At 43.6% G+C, this 19,810-nt stretch overlaps 1 pseudogene across 1 annotated transcript in view; it reads right to left on the bottom strand.

Moving 5' to 3' along the window:
* The window catches only part of LOC310987928, a 198,261-nt pseudogene that overhangs the window by 26,017 nt on the left and 152,434 nt on the right, over positions 1–19,810 (bottom strand). Inside the window, exons 6-7 of the transcript in view lie at positions 16,503–16,644; positions 1,043–1,306 (exon numbers count right to left, since the gene is read on the bottom strand). The product of the transcript in view is annotated as an uncharacterized misc_RNA (transcript). The remainder of the gene's footprint in view (positions 1–1,042; positions 1,307–16,502; positions 16,645–19,810) is intronic.

Raw genomic sequence — 19,810 nt, 5'->3', positions numbered from 1 at the left:
ATTCAACTCGGGGTGTATGTTCCTATCATTTTAGGTCTAAAAGAAGGAATGTGAAGATTTTCAGTTTAGTTGCTCCTGTTTTGTGGTAGTTGTGTCTGTCCCCACATCGCCACGGCAGCAATGAACGGGAGCGGATGCAAGTTCTGCTGCTTAGGCTGTTTACATCCCTCAAAGCCGCAATTTTTTTCCACAGACAGCGTCAGATGGCGACTCAAACATGCACCGAGAAATTTATTTACTTCAAGCAAGCCGACATGTTTGTAAAACTAGATCTAATTCAAAGTCTCCCGGAGTCTCTCGCGAGACCTAAGTTGATGCGCTCGGTGTGTTCAGGTGCAGTGGGAAAGCTCCCGTTTGTGTCATAAACACAGGAATATCAACTCTTGACTTGCTTCAAGTAAAAAAAACTTATCAGCGCATGTTTGAGTAGCCACCTGATGCTGTCTGTGGAAGAAAATGTACACTTGAAGCAAGTCAAGAGTTGATATTCCTGTGTTTATGACACAAACGGTAGCTTTCCCACTGCACCTGAACACACCGAGCGCATCAACTTGGGTCTCGCGCGAGACTCCGGGAGACTTTGAATTAGATCGAGTTTTACAAACATGTCGGCGGCTTGCTTGAAGTAAATAAACTTCTCCGTTCATGTTTGAGTCGCCATCTGACGCTGTCCGTGGAAAAAAAATCCCGTCTTTGAGGGATGTAAACAGCCTAAACAGCGGAACTTGCATCCGCTCCCATTCATCGCTGCCGTGGCGATGCGGGGACAGACACATCTACCGCAAAACAGGAGCAACTGAACTGAAAATCTTCAGATTCCTTCTTTTAGACCTAAAATGTTAGGAAAACACACACCCCCGAGTTGAATTCACCTGGAATTGTCCTTTAAAAGGGTTTTCCATGGAGTTTTTCCTCAGTGGATGTGAGGGTCAAAGGGCAGAGGATGTTGTTATGATGGGATGTGAAGCCCTTTGAGACAAACTGTTTGTAAAAACGGGCGATACAAATAAAACGGCCTTGTCTGGTCGTCCTCTGCTCTGACCTGGAGGTTGCGTTCACTGTCTCTCTCCTTTTGCAGAGTTTGTCGGCTCGGCTCGGTGAGATGCGGCGGAGGTTCGGCATGGTCGACAGCCCGCTCTGCTTCGTCATGGTGACGGCGCGCTGCGGCAGAGAGAGCTGCTGCGCCGCGCTGAGGACGCTGCGGTCTCGGGGCGTCGGGCCGGACGAGGCGTACTGTCTGGCCGGGGCCCCGAGGGGCCCCATGCTGTCGCTGGTCAGACCTCATTTCCTGCTCAGCGACGGCAGCCTGGAGGAGTGATGACATCACAACGTCGCATGACCTCACAAAGAAACGTTCACTGTGTCTTTAAGAGAAAGTTCAGATCGTCAGTCTGACTGAAGGTCAAAGGTTCAACCTCAGAGTTTCTGTTTATTGTTCATGATGAGGTCACTGATCGATGACCTCACGTCTGAACTCAGTGCTGTTTCACTCTGATTCACTTTCACTGTTCGTCTATTGATTGGTGATTGGGCTATTGATGAGTTCAGGTCTGATCAGGTTATGATCGGTGTTTGGTTTAAGAGAGAATTGACTCTGAACTCAGAAGATTTTAGGTTAAAGGGATAGTATCATTTTTTAAAGTGGGGTTGATCTACAAATAGCCTCTAAGTATTGCAGCAGAAGACTCTCTGCAATCCTCCCGTTAGCAACGCCAGCCCATAGCCCTGCCCAGAGATTTACAACATACAAGAAACGGCCTTTTTTCGCGGCCTAAAATAAGTTTTACCTGGAAAAAAAAAACACAGTTCCATTGTTCGCTATAATATAATTTTTTCCAGCCCCTCAAAGTGCAGGAAAAACGCTGAGAGGGATATGTGAGTTGGTTAGGTCCAAATAAAAACTGTGTTTTTCCTGCACTTTGAAGGGCTGGAAAAAAATATGTAATAGCGAATGATGGAACTGTGTATTTTTTTTCAGGTAAAACCTCTTTTAGGCCGTGAAAATAGGCCGTTTCTTTGCATCTGTTCACAACACTGTATGTTGTAAATCTCTGGGCAGGGCTATGGGCTGGCGTTGCTAACGGGAGGAGTGCAGAGAGTCTTCTACTGCAATTAAAGTACTTAGGGGCTATTTGTAGATCATACAACCCCACTTTTAAAAAATGCTACTATCCCTTTAAAACTTTAGGAAAATAAAACAATTGATTATTATTATCAATGTTTTAGTGTGAAGGTCGTCACACACAAATGGTTAAACCCAAACTGTTACATTTGTTTCTGTCGTTTGTTGCAGAGAGATTAGAGATTATGTATTTTATACATGAATAAAATATTAAAAACAGCTTTTGTGTCTGTTGGTGTGGTGTCTTGTTTTGACCAGTGGGGGGCATCATAGGCTTAACTTTGGGTTAAACATTGAGGGGGCTAAGATCTCTGCCCATGTGAGGATTTTTTTTACATGTCACTTTGTATTAATGACAAGGGGTGGTGTGATATGTTCATACAGCCTATGTGGGAATGCCAAAATAAAGAGGTAGATGAACCTTTTCCTTTTATCCATGTAAAGACCAAATGTGCCTGAGATCAGTTTTCAGATCAGATAAATCCTACCAGCACATTTATTTTGTGGCGTCCTCCTCTAGCTTTACCTCCTACCAGCAAACTAGCAACCAGCCACACCCTCAGATTATTATAAATAGAGGACGAAAAGACGACATGCAGACTTGGATCTAACATCCAGAGAGATGGGACTATTTTTTTCACAGTGGGGCTGTTTGATTAGATGATATTTCTGGGTGAATAAAAACTACATGAAATTGATTGCGTATTCCTCTTTCATATTGTCTTTATTGGTAACCATTTTATAAAAGCAAGATATAAGCAATATAGCAATATATATTTCTTAATTGTTTCACATCAAATGATTTACAGGACAGAGATGAATACAGTTTAATAATGACCTCAGCGGCATGTTAACAGAAAAATCATTAGCTGGAAGCATTAGTAGCATTATTAGCATCAGCAGGAAATGCAGTAATGTTTCAGTAAAACCACAAAGAAAAAGAAATCACATGTAATTCATTATATTCAGCGTCTCTACAACATTATGTTTGTTTCCAGTTGTGTTTATTGTTGTGTCTGTTTACCTGTGACCAGCTCACAAACAGCCTGTAAAGTTGAACATGAATCATCCATCTTTAAAGTAAGAGGAAGAAGTTTACAAGAATCATTGAGAAAATATTTCAAAAAACCAACTGATTTAATCCATGAATGTGAAAACGTGAGTGAGAGACAGAGACAGACATGTAGAGACTGAACTGTCTGTTCAACAGTGAGAAGGTTTCTGTGACAGGAGGAGACTCTGATTCACTCAACACAGAGACACTGAGGAACCAGACGACCAGAGTCCAAACCCAGGATACAGAGGTTGAGTGAAGGTGGTGTTGAAGGTGTAGAGGTGGATCAGTGAGTCACAGGAGACTCTGTAGAAGGACAGAGAGCCAGCAGGACAGTCCACATACACTGCTACTCTGTTAGAGACAGAGGAGGAGGAGGAGGAGGAGGAGGAGGAGGAGGAGGAGGAGGAGGAGGAGGTGATGTCTGTCGGTCTGTTATTGTGCCAGACGTAGTAGTAACGACCATCAGAGCAGCTCAGACTCCAGGACTGATCGTTCCATCCAAACTCACAGTCATCACTGTCTCCTTTCCTGCTGATTCCTCTGTAACTCACTGATATATGAACTCCTCCTCTCCACTCGACCTCCCAGTAGCAGCGACCAGTCAGACCAGTTGAACACAGCAGCTGAGGAAGGTCAAATCTGTCTGGATGATCAGGATATGACTGATCCTCCTCCACACGTGTCGCCTTCCTGTTGTTGTCAGACAGTTTGATCTCTCTGTTCACTGTGTTTGTGTCGATTGTGAGTCGACAGGAATCTGATGGAGAGAACAAGACACAGCTGCAGTTATTGATCATGTGATCAGTTATTGACAGTTTGATGAAGACTCATGACGTCAGTGATGTGACAGTGTGAAGATGGTTGAATGTGCTGCTCAAAGTTTAGTTACTTTAGTTTATTTATTTATTTATTTCATTCATTTATCGAGCATAAAAACAAAAAAATAAAATAAACAATGACAATACTGTAACTCTTGAATGAAAGGGGGCAGAAAGAAGTGAACTTATATTGTCTACCCCTTGTTACAAAGAATGAATTCACAAATTAGATAGTACCTACATCCAAGCAAAGAAGAAATGGAAGAAGAAGAAGAAAAACATCAACAAACAACGTTTACAACAAAAGTGACATAAAATAAATTGAGCGGCTGCAGCCCAGCTACTCATCATCTTAATACATTTCTATTAAGTGTTGACATGCTACATGCAGTATAGACACATATAAATTTACTATCACATGCGCACATATACACATAAATACATAAACACCAATATCTGTATAGAAATCAATACAAACAAAAATGTTCACACATACATGTACACACGCAGACACTTATGCACATGTGTGTGTATACACCTTTACGTGTGGTTTTATTACATTTACACCAGGTCATATTTCTGAATCATGTTATTTTTAACAGTTTTTTTAAATAAGTAAGTAAAAATAAAGTAAAAATACACTTACACTTGCTCGGACCTGGTGACAAACACTGGACTCCAGCAGGCTCCACCCTGAAAGGAGGAGGGGGGTCAGAGCAGCACGTTCTCTGTCAGCATGCACACATGGACATTACATGGCTCTCACACACACACTGTTTTATCACTGTGTTCACATGGAGGCTGGTATGTATGGATGAACACTGAGCACAGAGAAGAAGGAGCTGGAGTCTTTATCTAGTGATGATACAGAGCAGGAGGAGACGAGGAGGAAACACTTCATCATGTGTTTTCTCCATGTGATGTCACTTCAGTGTCAGACACACACTTTCACTCTCTGACTCTCAAGCTGCAAAACACACGTCACAGCAAATAAGATGAAGACACAACAGGTGAAGAAGAAGAAGAGGAGTGCAGCTGTGAACAGTGGACGGTTTTAGTGTTTGATGAGGAACGAAACACTCAACATGTTTGTTAGAGCTCAGTGAAACAGTGAGTTTAGTGAGAAACACTGAGTGTGAACACAACTTGTGTTAGTTTGAAGAAAACTCTCCAGGAAGCTGAAGAATGAGGCTGTGAGCAGGTTTCCACAGGAGCCACAGCAGCAGTGAGTGGATGAAGGAGCTCTAATAGAAACCATCTGATCACAGTGACAGGACGGATCAGGATCTCATGATCAATGACTCTGTTCTTCTCTGCTCTTCACACAGATCAGCTGCAACACACTGACTCACTGAGATCAGTCACATCATGTGGAACAAAGCAGCCGTCCTCAGGACCAGTCCTGAGCTCCATCAAACCTGTCCACACATTTTTACTGGACTTGAAGTCAGAGTCCAGAGGAAGCAGAGAAACTGTAGAGCAGAGAGAACCAGGCTCAGCTCAGAGCACATGGACTCAGACAGGAAGTGAAGCTCCAGCTGCTGGAGACTTTCATTAAGGAGCCACTTTGTGGCTTCATCTGATCTGGAGTCAGACGTGTTTGAGCAGCACACACAGTCTGAAAACAGCTGTTTGATCACACACACATTCAGCCACAAACACTGATTATTACACTGTTCACTACACTCATTCATTCATTCAGAAATTTTATTTAATAGGATAAACCCCTTGAGAGGAATCCTCTCGTTTTCGAGGGGGTCCTAATATACATTACATACCAAAAAGAGACAAGACACAATTAACAATCTAACTCACTAGGAGCCACATAATGTATAGATGTAGAAATGGGTTGAGATTTAGATTGATTTTCATTGTTTCATAGTTTGTAATTCTGTTCTATGTGTTGTATATTTATAGAGTAGAATTTGAGGGAGATTACATCACCTACAGCCTCAGTTGGATGTGAGAGTGGTAATAAGGAGCACATAGTTTTTCGAAGGAGTGAAGGAGTGATGGATGTAAATTGATTTTTCTTTAAGTAAACCTTTGTTTTTGAGACGGATACATCCCGTCGTTCATTCTTGTACAAAACCCTGCCTTTCATGCTCTCACCTGGCTTTGACACCACAAAGGAAAGCCACAACACTCACTCTCTTCTGATTGACAGCTCCAGGCCTCTGGACAGTGATGACATCTGGATGTCACACTTGTGATTTACTGTCTCCTCAACACAACAACAGATCTCATCAGGACGAGATCAGGATCTCAGAGAGACTGAGCTGATTATTGATCATCAATATCTGACCAGACAGAGACCTGATGGTGCCGCCTGGTTTCTGTCTCTTATTTCCTCCTTGGTTGGAGACGCTGGGAGACGAATGTCCCTGAGCAGTGGACATGGTTTGATTGTTGTTGTTGTTGTGTTGTTATTAGTGTGTCCACACTCAACAGGTGTCTACAGTCTCTGGGACTGTTCAGGTCCAACACTTCCTGATAACACTATGAAATAAAGTCTGATCAAAACATCTGGAGAGACTCAGAGCACAGCTGCCAACAGCTGGTTTCATCACTGACATCTCTTCTCCTGAATATGACACAGTGAGTCATGAAGAGACACTGAATTCATGAGGAGAAACTCCTGGGGCCTCATTTATAAACGCTACATACGCACAAAAGAAGGCGTACGCCACCTTGTAAGTAACTTTTGGGATTTATAAAAAAACAAACTTGGCGGGAGAATGTGCGCAGCTCCACGGCAGCTCTGACCCTGCCGTACGCACAAAAGCTGGAGAAACAGGAAACGGTGACACCAACAGCAGAGGGATGAAATCAAAGAAAATATGTGAAATTGATACATTTGTGTGAAATAATCAAATATTGCCTTAACCATATGAAGGATATATTGGCAAAAACGAAGAATTAGGCATAATTTATATTGATAATTCCGGATTCAGATAGAGAGAGAGAGATGTAGCGCTGGTTCGGGTACACAAAAGCACCTTGGGCTTCCTTTTTTCTTTCTTTTTTATATTGTAATGTAAATATATAAATCACATTATGTGTTGTTTATTGTGAAATGGGCTGAATCGGCGCTGACGCATCAGCCTTTCTTTCTTTTTTTTGCTGGGTTCGGGAGAATTGATGCTGGTGAGTCCGGCCACAGCACACGGAAGTCGGAACCGGCTCGTGGGCTTCTCATAATAAACCAGTAGGTCCGCTTGCCCCGGAGTCTCCCATCCCCTTCATGCCACATTAGCCACTGTGCGTCTTTAATAATTGTGAGTGAGAGTGACTGTGAAAGACACACAGTGGCTCATGTGGCGTGAGGTTTCTGATGAGCAGCGCACAAGCCAGTTCAGACTTCCTTGTGTAGTTGCCGGACGCACCAGAATCAATTCCTCCGAACCTTAAAGGGATAGTTCAACATTTTGGCAAATTGGCCCATTGCCATAATCGCTATAGTCATAGCAGTAGGTTCGTTACCTTTATTTGTCGGTGTAAGCTATTTTTAGAACGGAGGAGCGGAGCGGCAGGCTGTTCAGAGCTACACTATGGAGGCTAATGGAATTTCTTGGTTTCCCTCATCAAACTCATCAAATACAAAATCCCAAAACTCCAAAACGCTTTCGTGGACAAGTTGTGACCTGCACAATCACCACGCTATGAGATAATAATGGAACGTTACGAAACGGAGCCGTTTTCGAGGTAAATACAGAGTCTGCTTGCTGAAAAACTGTCCCTGAACGCAACGCGCATCAGCGGTTTTGCATGAATTTACCTCTAAAACAACTCTGTCTCGTAACGTTCTATTATTATCTCATAGCGTGGTGATTGTGCAGCTCACAACTTGTCCACGAAAGCGTTTTGGAGTTTTGGGATTTTGTATTTGATGAGTTTGATGAGGGAAACCAAGAAATTCCATTAGCCTCCATAGTGTAGCTCTGAGCAGCCTGCCGCTCCGCTCCTCCGTTCTAAAAATAGCTTACACCGACAAATAAAGGTAACGAACCTACTGCTATGACTATAGGGATTATGGCAATGGGCCAATTTGCCAAAATGTTGAACTATCCCTTTAAAAAAAAACAAAAAAAAACATCTGCCTGATGCATCAGCCCTGAAGTCCTTTGTTCACCCGAACCAGCGCGTCCAACCGGCCCGGTATTTCCACGTGTGTGAAATGTATTTCCTAGGCTCTTGTCCCCCCTTTTCCGCCGTCTATTGGTTCATTTGGTATGAATGAATATTCATCAAGGGTGTTCCCTGACCTTATATAGGCACCGTATGGGCGGGGTGAAGTGCTTTTTCACGTGCGCCAACTTTAGTATTGATTGTGATTTATAAATGGAAACAGGCGTAGGACATGCGTGCGCACGCTTTTATAAATCTGAAAGTTTTTGTGCGCACTAGGGGTGTGCAGTGGAGCCGGTATTTGTATCTGTATTTGTATTTGTTGAGGGGGGGAAAGTATTTGTATTCGAGTAAAATTCAAAATAGGTGTAAAAATCCTTTTTTTTGCATTACACTTCTAACTTACGTTATAGTGTAAGTATTCTTTAATTGTCCATTATAATAATTATGGATATTCAATATTGGTTGATGTTTTTCCATAAATCCAGCAATGAACATGTAACAAGGAATGTCATTGAAAACATAACATAACAGCTATTACCTCATCCATGGTTAAACCAAAATATCATTGTGAACATTATGAACCCCACCACCACTCGTCCTTGTTGGAGGACATTGAACAGACAGACTAAAAACAAATACTACTTAAAAGAACTGTTCTATCTAATGCACAGAATTGCATAAACTTTATCAACCCCTGACTGGAGATCTGTAAATAACTATGACATAGTAGTTGGGTCATTTACAGAAGTTCCGTGACCGTGGAGAGCGAAGGTTCGTTTCTCACTGGATTTGTTATCTATGAAGGTTAAATAGAAAATTTAGCTAGGGTGCCCCGCCCAAAAATGTGGGGACATTTTTTGAGAGCCCTAAATCCAAAATGGCTACCATCCGCCAAGCTAGAAATGATCTTTTCAATGGTTTGGCCCACAGTGCTGCATAATACATGGTTTCTATGACTATTTGGGTCAAGAAGTTCATAAATGATGTAGATTTATTGATTTGACCTATTTTTGACCTTCAAATTCAAGATCGACGCCAATTTTTGGCCCTTTAAATGGCCATTTTTCAAAATCGTCATAGAGCCTTAATATTAGGCTCAAATGAAAGCTCTGCTCATAGTGAGTTCAGTTTAGGACAGTAAAATTACAAGTAGGCCACACAGAAGTCATATCAAAGGTAAAAAAGATCAAGGTTTGTGGTGAGAAACAAACTTTGCTGATGCCCTTTTCCATTAGTTACCTGAACTGTGTTGGTCACTGGTCCCATCAATTCATTATGAACCAGGAAATCATTTTACACTTCTCAATAGCATAAAATATCTCTAAAGTTGTCTTCTGCAGTGATTCAACAAAGCTTACCTTACTCTTTAATAATACCTCACTCAACCAATGCTAGTGAGTCGGGCGGCTTGTCGGGTCCAGGCTTCAGCACCCATGTGTTGGGCCACGTCGGGTTTCAATCAATACGGGGATAAACTTTGCACACAAGCCCTCCAAGCAAAATTTTAATTTGGGGCCCACTATTACTGCCAATAATACTGATTATTGATTATTTACACACCTACTACAAACTTATTTAATTTTTCTAATCAGTCATTACGAATCATCATCCTAGCCTGGCTTCTTTTTATCTAGCCTATGTTTTTTTTTTAATCAGAAATGGTACCAAATTCAGCTGAATGTGCAGCCTGGGGTTGATTTACACTTAACATTCAAATGATATAGTACTCAAGTGTGATACTGTGAACAAGGCCTACAAAAAGTAACAAAATAAACCAATAAACAATGCATTTGCTGTAAACACATCATCTGCTTTTTAATCTTTGGTTTAAAATAAACTGCACAAGTGCACAAATGTGCAACAACAACTTGAAGTGCAACAACAACAACTAAGGGTAATTGTAATTATGCAGGATTTCTGTAGGGATCGACAGAAGTTACGCACTACAGATTTAAAAAAGAGAACTGTATTTTGGGGTCCCAGTGGGCATGGGGCCCTAAGCAGGTGTTAAGTTTGCTTATGCTTTGGGCTGGCTCTGTCTGCAAGCATAACTAAACGATCACAAGTGGCTTAAGGGTCAACAGGTAGATCACAGAAAAAAAAGAAAAGAAAAAAAAAACGGTGACCGTGTGGCAGCCGCTGGCTGTCCTGGACAGGCAGTTCTGTGATTCTCCAGAATACACAGATGGCCTGTCCGCCCCTGCCCCAGACCAATATTCATACATTCATTCATTCTCTAGACTGCTTATCCTGCACTAAGGTTGCAGGTGAGCTGGAGCCTTCAGGCATGGTACACCCTGGACAGGTCGCCAGTCTATCGCAGGGTTAACATACAGACAGACAACCGTTCACACTCACACCTATCAGAGTTAGAGTCACCAATGAACCTCACCTGCATGTCTTTGGTCTGTGGGAGGAAGCCAGAGTACCCAGAGAGAACCCACATGCACAGGGGGAACATGCAAACTCCACACACAGGGGCCCCACGGGCCTGATCAATATCACCAATATCACCGCAATAAAAGAAATCCTCCTCCTCCTCACTCAGTCACTCCCACCCATTTACAGTATTACCTGTTGTGAGGGATAATACCAGCTATGGATTAGCTTTAGTTGTGAAAAAATGTGACCAAGTTTGACATTGCAAACAAACATAAAACCCCAGTCTATAACTCCTTGCCATAGCTACATAGGTGGTTTGCAGGTGACGTCACATGGAACGTCACAACTGCAGATGGGATGGGATGGGATGGCAGGAAGTGTTTTGCCGACAGGATAACGGTTGGAAAATGCCCAGGTTTTGCGCTACTACGGCTGTACAAACCAGTCAAACCGGGAAAAACAAAATAATAACAACATTGAGGGAGAAAGAAGTTATTATCTCCATTATGTGACTGAAACATGGCATGTAATTCCCACCAGCTGCGTGGTGTTCACAGCTCGGGGCCGTTCACCGCCTGACGGCGGAGGAAGAGGTGTCATAAGACGACCGAGGCAGATGCAACTTTTCAATGATGTGCCACAAGTCTGAGACGCCCCGTCTGCCTCGGCCGTCTTACTGACCCACCGTCCGTCCGATCCTCCACCCGATCCTCCGCCCTTCCTGATCGGCTCCGAGCTGCAAACACCCCATGAAAGCGGGGCGGTTGGTTTTTGCTCCAGTCCAGTCTCTCCACTCTGCTGCCTTTTTTTTCACTTTTCCTCAGTGTGTATGGATCACATCCGATATCTTTTTCTATTTTTAGACAATACCTGCTACTTGCAGGCTCACCCAACACTTTTAAGTACTCGCTTTCCATTAATTTCCAATCACCGTTCTCCACTTCCTGCCCCCCATCTGAACTTCACGCGTCATCGGAATCATGTGACTGCACACCACCTATTGGTGCACATAAAATATTACCTGGTTGTGGATTATCATTGAGCTGTCATGATTACATGCAAAGCAATTAGCTAGCGGTGATGTTACACAAGCATGACATATTATGGATTTGCACCGTCAACAAAATCGGTCACTTACTAACTTACGTCATTTAATTGCAATATATAGTATGACAATATATAGTATGATATAGTATAGCATACACTTACACTGTTTTTCATATTGCAGCCCTAATTTCAGACCCACCAATTAAATCCTGAACACAGAGATGTTGAAACAGCCTCTGAGGCCTAGCTCCACAATGACATTATGAATGGCAAAAACGCTTTTTACATGTTTACCCACTCTTTAAGTTTCCACACGCTAATGTCATTGGAAAATTCCTAGCTGAGACACTTTGAGGAATTGGGGCTGACTGATTTGGCAATCACTGCAGAAGACAACTTTAGAGATATTTTATGCTATTGAGAAGTGTAAAATGATTTCCTGGTTCATAATGAATTGATGGGACCACTGACAAACACAGTTCGGGTAACTAACGGAAAAGAACATCAGCAAAGTTTGTTTCTTACCACAAACCTTGATCTTTTTGACCTTTGAGATGACTTCTATGTGGCCTACTTGTAATTTTACTGTCCTAAACTGAACTCAGTATGAGCAGAGCTTTCATTTGAGCCTAATATTGAGGCTTTATGACGATTTTGAAAAATGGCCATTTAAAGGGCCAAAAATTGGCGTCGATCTTGAATTTGAAGGTCAAAAATAGGACAAATCAATAAATCTACATCATTTATGAACTTCTTGACCCAAATAGTCATAGAAACCATGTATTATGCAGCACTGTGGGCCAAACCATTGAAAAGATAATTTCCAGCTTGGCGGACAGTAGCCATTTTGGATTTAGGGCTCTCAAAAAATGTCCCCACATTTTTGGGCGGGGCACCCTAGCTACATTTTCTATTTAACCTTCATAGATAACAAATCCAATGAGAAACGAACCTTCGCTCTCCACGGTCACAGAACTTCTGTAAATGACCCAACTATAGCCTAGTAGCTCATTATGCTTCTGGCCTGTCTAGCCTCTACCTGGTCTCTTTCTTCATTGCCTAAAACCCAACCAAAGTGCCAAGCATAGATTTTTTTTCTCCCCCGGTCAGCTGCCAACGGGGTTGCCGGCTGCAGCAGCCTCACGCCCGTGTATTTCTTTTACTCTGTGGAGATCTCCCTCAACGGAGTGGGGAACAAAGCAAGTGGGACAGATCTGCCCAGTCCCTGAGCAGCGCGCGTTTCACAGACAAGCCAAGAGTGTAAACAACGTCAGCTGGTTCAGCAACACCACGGACAGCTGCGGGGGCGGGGGGGTCGTAACTAGGGATGCACGATAGTTATCGGTCCGATAATTATCGGCCCGATATCAGGAAATTATGACGTCATTTCGATAAATCCGATATCATAAACTTATCGGCCCGATAAGATTTATTACATATATTTGTCAGCACTGCGGTATGGGTCGTTTTTTTTTACCAAGCGCTCTCACTCAGAGCGCTCTGCTCTCACTCCTACAGGAGACCTGCGGCCTGCAGTGAATGCTGCGTTCAAATGGCCTCCCTATAATCGGAAAAACAACTTTCTGACTGAAATCAGAATAGTCCCTCATTTCAGAAAACAACTCGTCAAGTCGGTCATAATTTTGGTAGTTGCCGACTTGACTTGACTTATCTCAATTACCCTTATTACACATAAACCATAGAAATATGAACATGAAAAGGTCTGAAGAAAGGCTCGCAAAACGGGAACAGGGAACTTCCGTCAACACGTGAAAGCAGCACAAACTAGGTTTGAAAACACAGAACATGACGGCGCTAATGTGGGACGGTAATAAAGAAGACAGCTCGCTGGATATCTGTAATAAATGTTCCAAGGAAGCTCCACAAGGAGGGAAAAATAGCGCGAGCAAACCTGGTCAGTCACCTGAAACATGAGCGTCGCTCCGACGAGGACGATGCTAACGACGCTGCTAACGACGCTAGCAACATAAAGCTAACTGTACTGTAAGAAGCCACCGGGACACAAACACACAGACACACTCTCCCTCTCTCTCACCCTCAACCACACACACACACACACAGACACTCTGTCTGTCTGTCTGTCTGTCTGTCTCTCTCACACAGACACAAACTCTGTCTGTCTGTCTCTCTCTCTCTGTGTCTGCCTCCCCTCTCTGAAAAGTTATTAATTTGTATGGAACCAGCCAAGCTTTTTTAACTTGTGGGATGCACTTTTCCCACTTTGTATTTATTTTAAATGAGTAAAATAAATAAATAAAATAATGCAAAGTATTTGCATCAGTTCTAGAGTCTTTTATTTTTATATCAATAAGTAATGCAGCTTATTTAAATAGATGTTCATTCTAGATGTCAAATAGTTTTGTTTGATATCTTTTAGCAAATGTTTGAAAGGCTTGTTAATAGAATATCTTCATTTAAAGAGTCAAAACTGTTTTGGTTTGTTTAGTATTGATGTCATGATATATGTTAGGTCCTCACTAGTCTTTTTTTATCTCCAGGTATGTTATCGGTTATCGGTATCGGTATCGGCCTTCGGAAGCAGAAAGTTATCGGTTATCGCTATCGGTTTCAAAAATTTTTTATCGTGCATCCCTAGTCGTAACAGCAGTGTTTCAACCCCCCTGCCCCCGACTCCTGAACCTCACTCACTCACTCACTCATCCGGGCATGCACTGCGGTCTCATTTGGAAACGCAGGTTTTTGATATGATGTTTTTCTTGTTCCCGAATACAAATATTTTTTAAAGTATTTGTTCGAAATAAGTATTCGTAAAAAAACACGTTATTTGTGCCTTTCCGAATACCGTATTCGGGTTCGGCTCCACCCCTAGTGCGCACGCATTTCCTGTGTTTCCTCCGTACGCCACCTGTAGTCATCTGTCCTACGCACAGTTCTGTCAGGACCACTATGTCAAAATAATATTTATCTACTTGCACAAGTTTAATTTGGCGGTATGGTACTGTTCTTGGACCCCCTGCTCTTCCACGCGCTTGCGTGGAAAGCCTGAGGCAGGAAGAACACCTCCCTGCCCTTCACGAGCCATCATGAATGGCATAAGCAGGGAGCACAGCAGCAAAGAAAACCTAGACAGAGCAGAGCAACCAACATGTACAATGACAGGAGGAGCTGGGGTGGAGGTGGGTTGCAAAAAAGCCGGCAGAGGAAGCAGCAGCAGCAAGGGAGGTGACGTCGGGCTAGAGCAGTTTAAATGCGCGCTCTGAATGCAGTTCCCCAATAGGAAGCAGCCACGGGGAGTCAGCTGAGCCATCAGCTGATCTGCACAGGTGAAGACAGTTACGCTGTGCTGATTAAGAGCTTGACGTCATGGCCTGCCAGAACTAACGCTACGCTTAATTTTTATAAATGAGGCCCCTGATCCCAGTAGTTCATCTCTGTGACTGATGGAAGCTGTTTGAAACACTCAAAGATTTTGGCTTCAGTATAAACCAGGGGTCCCCAAACTTTTTGCAAAGAGGGCCAGATTTGGTTAAGTAAAAATGTGTGGGGGCCGGGTCGGCCGACCTTTCAGCCTGACATCCTTTGAACCATTAACATTAAATGCAAATTAACTATTTAATACTTTTTTTTCATTGCAAAGGGAATTCTTTTCATTTCTTCACATAAATCTAAACAAGTTTTTTTAAAAAATCAAAATCACTCTGCTTTTCATATTTGAAGACCAGATAAAATGACATAGCCTAAATGTCTGGGGGAAAAAGGAAGCTTAAACATATCTAGGTTAATTTGAAACATTATTAGGCTATATTTTATATTATATTATATTTTTGAATTGAATATGAATATGCTTGAATAAAAATCAAACCAAAAACAAGAATAGACCCTGTCTCTGTTAAGAAAAGATGCACTCAAATATAAAACCACACACAACCAAAACAATAAATAAAATGGCTTATCAAGTCTCAACAAAACTGCACTTGAATAGATATTGACCGTGTCAGTAGATGAGGTGAGTAGTGACTGAGCTGAGGCTGTGTATGTCGCTCTAAGACGGGTGTGGTGGGGGTGTCAGCGGCGTGGAGCGGGTCTCATAGCAGGGACAGCTCCGTGACACTGTGAGACTGACCTCACGGCAGCACCGCTGCTCGATGAAAACAGCAGTGATGACGTGCTTTCACGTCCGAGTCTCCAAACCAGAAACGTTTGTAAAACAGCACCGGAAAAGTCGCTAGATTTGTCGCTAGTGGCTTTTGTCAAAAAGAAAGTCGATGAGAGGGTTTGGAAAGTCGATTTTAGGGAGAAAGTCACCAAGTTGGCAACTGCCGTTACCTTGCGTTGCTCCCCACAGACTCACACGCTGCACTGTGTGTGTGTGTGTGGTAGCGGCCCCGCCTCCCCCCACAGAGACAAAGATCCTGGATGACTGACAAGAGGCTTCACTCCCTTCATTTCATTCCGCTATGGAACAAACGCGCCCAGGTGCTGAGACCGAGTCACAGAGTGAAGCCTCTTGTCATTCAGCCTGTTTGGAGGCCAGAGACAAGGAAAACAAACAGGCATGCACATGGCAATATATCGAGGCTGGAAAAAAATTGTACGTGCTGGCGGGCCGCATATTATTGATTTATTTGATGACAGAGGCCGCGGGCCGGTTGGAATTTGAGCCCGCAGGCCGTAGTTTGGGGACCACTGGTATAAACTGTGTTGGGACGAGTCAGACTGTGACAGAGGACGTCAGTGGAGTGGGCGGAGCTTCACTGTGGCCTACACCACCTCTGGATATGGTCTGAGTGATCAGATCTGATGTCATCAATGCATTAATCACCTGAGACAGATGTTAATACCAGGTGTGATCAGGTGTGAATGGGGTCATAGAAAATGTTCAAGCTCCTCCTTCTTTATCAGTGTGTGTGGCTGCAGCAGCCTCTCCATACCTGAGAGAGTCCAGTCTCCAGTCTGGATCCTCCAGTCCAGCAGACAGCAGCTTCACTCCTGAGGCTCCTGGATGATTGTAGCTCAGGTCCAGCTCTCTTAGATGGGAGGGGTTGGAGCTCAGAGCTGAGGCCAGAGAAGCACAGCCTTCCTTTGTGACCAGACATCCTGACAGACTGAACACACACAACAACACACAGTAAACCACTGTCAACACCTGGAGGTGTGTTCAAGTGTAATCAGATAAACAGCTTAATGGATCCTCACCTGAGAGTCTCCAGTGTACAGTGTGGACTCTCCAGTCCACCAGACAGCAGCTTCACTCCTGAGTCCTTCAGGTTGTTGTTACTCAGGTCCAGGTGTCTCAGACAAGAGGACTGGGAGCTGAGGACTGAGGACAGAACTTCACAGCTTCTCTCTGAGAGGTTACAGCTGCTTAGTCTGAAGAGATAAACAGGCGAATTAAAGAAGAAAGGAATTTATTTTCTGTCCTGTTGAAAAGACACAAGTGTTTTTATATAATGATGAATAAATCAAACTATCTCTACACTTACAGAGCTTTGCTAGAGGCTTTTACCACTGGCAGCAGCCTCAGAAGAGCCTCCTCTGACGCAGAGTATTTCCTCAGGTCAAACTCATCCAGATCTTCTCCTGATGACAGTAAGATGAAGACCAGAGCCGACCATTGAGCAGGAGACAGTTCATCTGTGGAGAGACGTCCTGATCTCAGGGACTGTTGGATCTCCTCCACTAGAGAACGATCATTCAGTTCATTCAGACAGTGGAACAGGTTGATGCTTTTCTCTGCAGAGGGAGTCTCTTCAATCTTCTTCTTGATGTACTGGACTGTTTTCTGATTGGACCGTGAGTTACTTCCTGTCTGTGTCATCAGACCTCGTAGGAGATTCTGATTGGTCTTCAGTGAAAGACCCAGGAGGAAGCGGAGGAACAAGTCCAGGTGTCCATTTGGACTCCGTAAGGCCTCGTCCACAGCACTCTGGTAGAAAGGTGTAAATGTGTCTCCAAACACTTGAGACCACAGAGATGTTGTTTGTTGTTGTGACATCAGGTTGAGTCCAGAGTTGATGAAGGTCAGATGGACATGAAGAGCAGCCAGAAACTCCTGAACACTCAGATGGACGAAGCAGAACACCTTGTCCTGGTACAGGCCGCTCTCCTCTTTAAAGATCTGTGTGAACACTCCTGAGTACACTGAGGCTGCTCTGATATCGATGCCACACTCTGTCAGGTCTGATTCATAGAAGATCAGGTTTCCTTTCTGCAGCTGCTCAAACGCCAGTTTTCCCAGAGACTCAATCATCTTCCTGCTCTCGGGACTCCAGTGTGGATCTGTCTCAGCTCCTCCATCATACTTGACCTTCTTCAGTTTTAGATAAACCACCAGGAAGTGGATGTACATCTCAGTCAGGGTCTTGGGCAGCCCTCCTCTCCTTCTGGTCTTCAACAGCTCCTCCAGAACTGTAGCAGTGATCCAGCAGAAGACTGGGATGTGGCACATGATGTGGAGGCTTCGTGATGTCTTGATGTGGGAGATGATCTCTCCGGCCTGCTCCTCATCTCTGAACCTCTTCCTGAAGTACTCCTCCTTCTGTGGGTCAGTGAACCCTCTGACCTCTGTCACCATGTCAACGCACTCAGGAGGGATCTGATTGGCTGCTGCAGGTCGTGTGGTTATCCAGAGGCGAGCAGAGGGAAGCAGTTTCCCCCTGATGAGGTTGGTCAGCAGCACGTTGACTGAGGTGGACTCTGTCACATCAGTCAGGATCTCAGTGTTGTGGAAGTCCAGAGGAAGTCGACACTCGTCCAGACCGTCAAAGATGAAGACGACCTGGAACTGATCAAAGCTGCAGATTCCTGCTTTTTTGGTTTCAGAGAAGAAGTGATGAACAAGTTCCACCAAGCTGAACTTTTTCTCTTTCAGCACATTCAGCTCTCTGAAGGTGAAGGGAAATGTGAAGTGTATGTCCTGGTTGTCTTTGTCTTCAGCCCAGTCCAGAGTGAACTTCTGTGTTAAGACTGTTTTCCCAATGCCAGCCACTCCCTTTGTCATCACTGTTCTGATTGGTCGGTCTCTTCCAGGTGAGGCTTTAAAGATGTCTTCTTGTCTGATGGTTGTTTCTGGTCTGTCTGGTTTCCTTGAAGCTGTTTCAATCTGTCTGACCTCATGTTCATCATTGACCTCTCCAGCCCCTCCCTCAGTGATGTAGAGCTCTGTGTAGATCTGGTTCAGAAGGGTTTGGTTTCCTGCTTTAGAGATCCCCTCAAACACACACTGGAACTTCTTCTTCAGGGCAGATTTGAGTTTATGTCGACAAACTGGAGCAAAATGTTCTGAATGAAAACACAAGAAATCAGACCAATAATAAATTAACATTATAATTCCTCTAATAATGACTATATTAACATGTTTCCCTCCATGTGTTGATGTCAGTGAACGTCTCATTTGTCCATCATGTTGAATCTTTACAGAAATCCTCTTACTGCTCTGCAGACGCTCAGCCAGCTCCTCCTGCTTCCTGCTCCTCAGGAGCTTCACTGTGATCTTCACTAATGCCTCTCTGATGCTCCTCTGCTCTTCATCCTCACCGTCCACCAACTCCTCATCCTCCCTCTGACTCCCTGAGCATTCTGGGTAATCTGGACTCAGAAGCTTGTGGATCTTCTTCAGCTCGTTCTTCACAAAAGTGACCATGTTCTCCTCCAGCAGCTGGAACAGAAACTCTATGAGTGACAGCATCAAACTAAAACCTGACAGACTGACAATCCACTGGTGTCAAAGTGCAGCATGGAGATGATTGTGAACATAACAGATGTAACAGCAGCTGTTGGACATGTACCCACCATAAACATGGAGTCCAGGTGTGTTTGATGCTGCTGGGCAGACTGACCACTGGGAACCTCTGAGCTCTCCTGGTCCACTCTGTGGAGGAATCAGTGTCAAGTGAACATCAGTACAGAGAGATAATACAAGATGGACTTTATATGTCCCCTGAGGACGTTCACAACAGACAGAGACACTTTGATTTCAGACCTGGTCCAACAACACGTCGTAGAAACTGGTTCATTTCTACAATATCTTGAATCTGAGTGTCAGTTACAGCTTACATCTGATCAGCTGATCCACGTCCTCCTTTAAAGTTAATGAACGGGTCCTTTGAGTCGTTGCTCTTTAAAGACAGACAGCTGGGTTCAGGAGAGTCTGGTCTCTGCTGCTGGATCCTGAAACAACAACACAACTGATGTTAAATAGTTTTAGGATTTCAAAAATAAGAAAATGAACACAGAAAAAATATGAACCTTAATGTAAGGGCCAATAAGTTA

The sequence above is a fragment of the Trachurus trachurus genome, assembly GCF_905171665.1.
Source record: "Trachurus trachurus genome assembly, chromosome: 6".
Classification (NCBI taxonomy): domain Eukaryota; kingdom Metazoa; phylum Chordata; class Actinopteri; order Carangiformes; family Carangidae; genus Trachurus; species Trachurus trachurus.
Note: the sequence above shows the minus strand (reverse complement) of the source record. Positions and strands in the feature narration are given on the sequence as shown.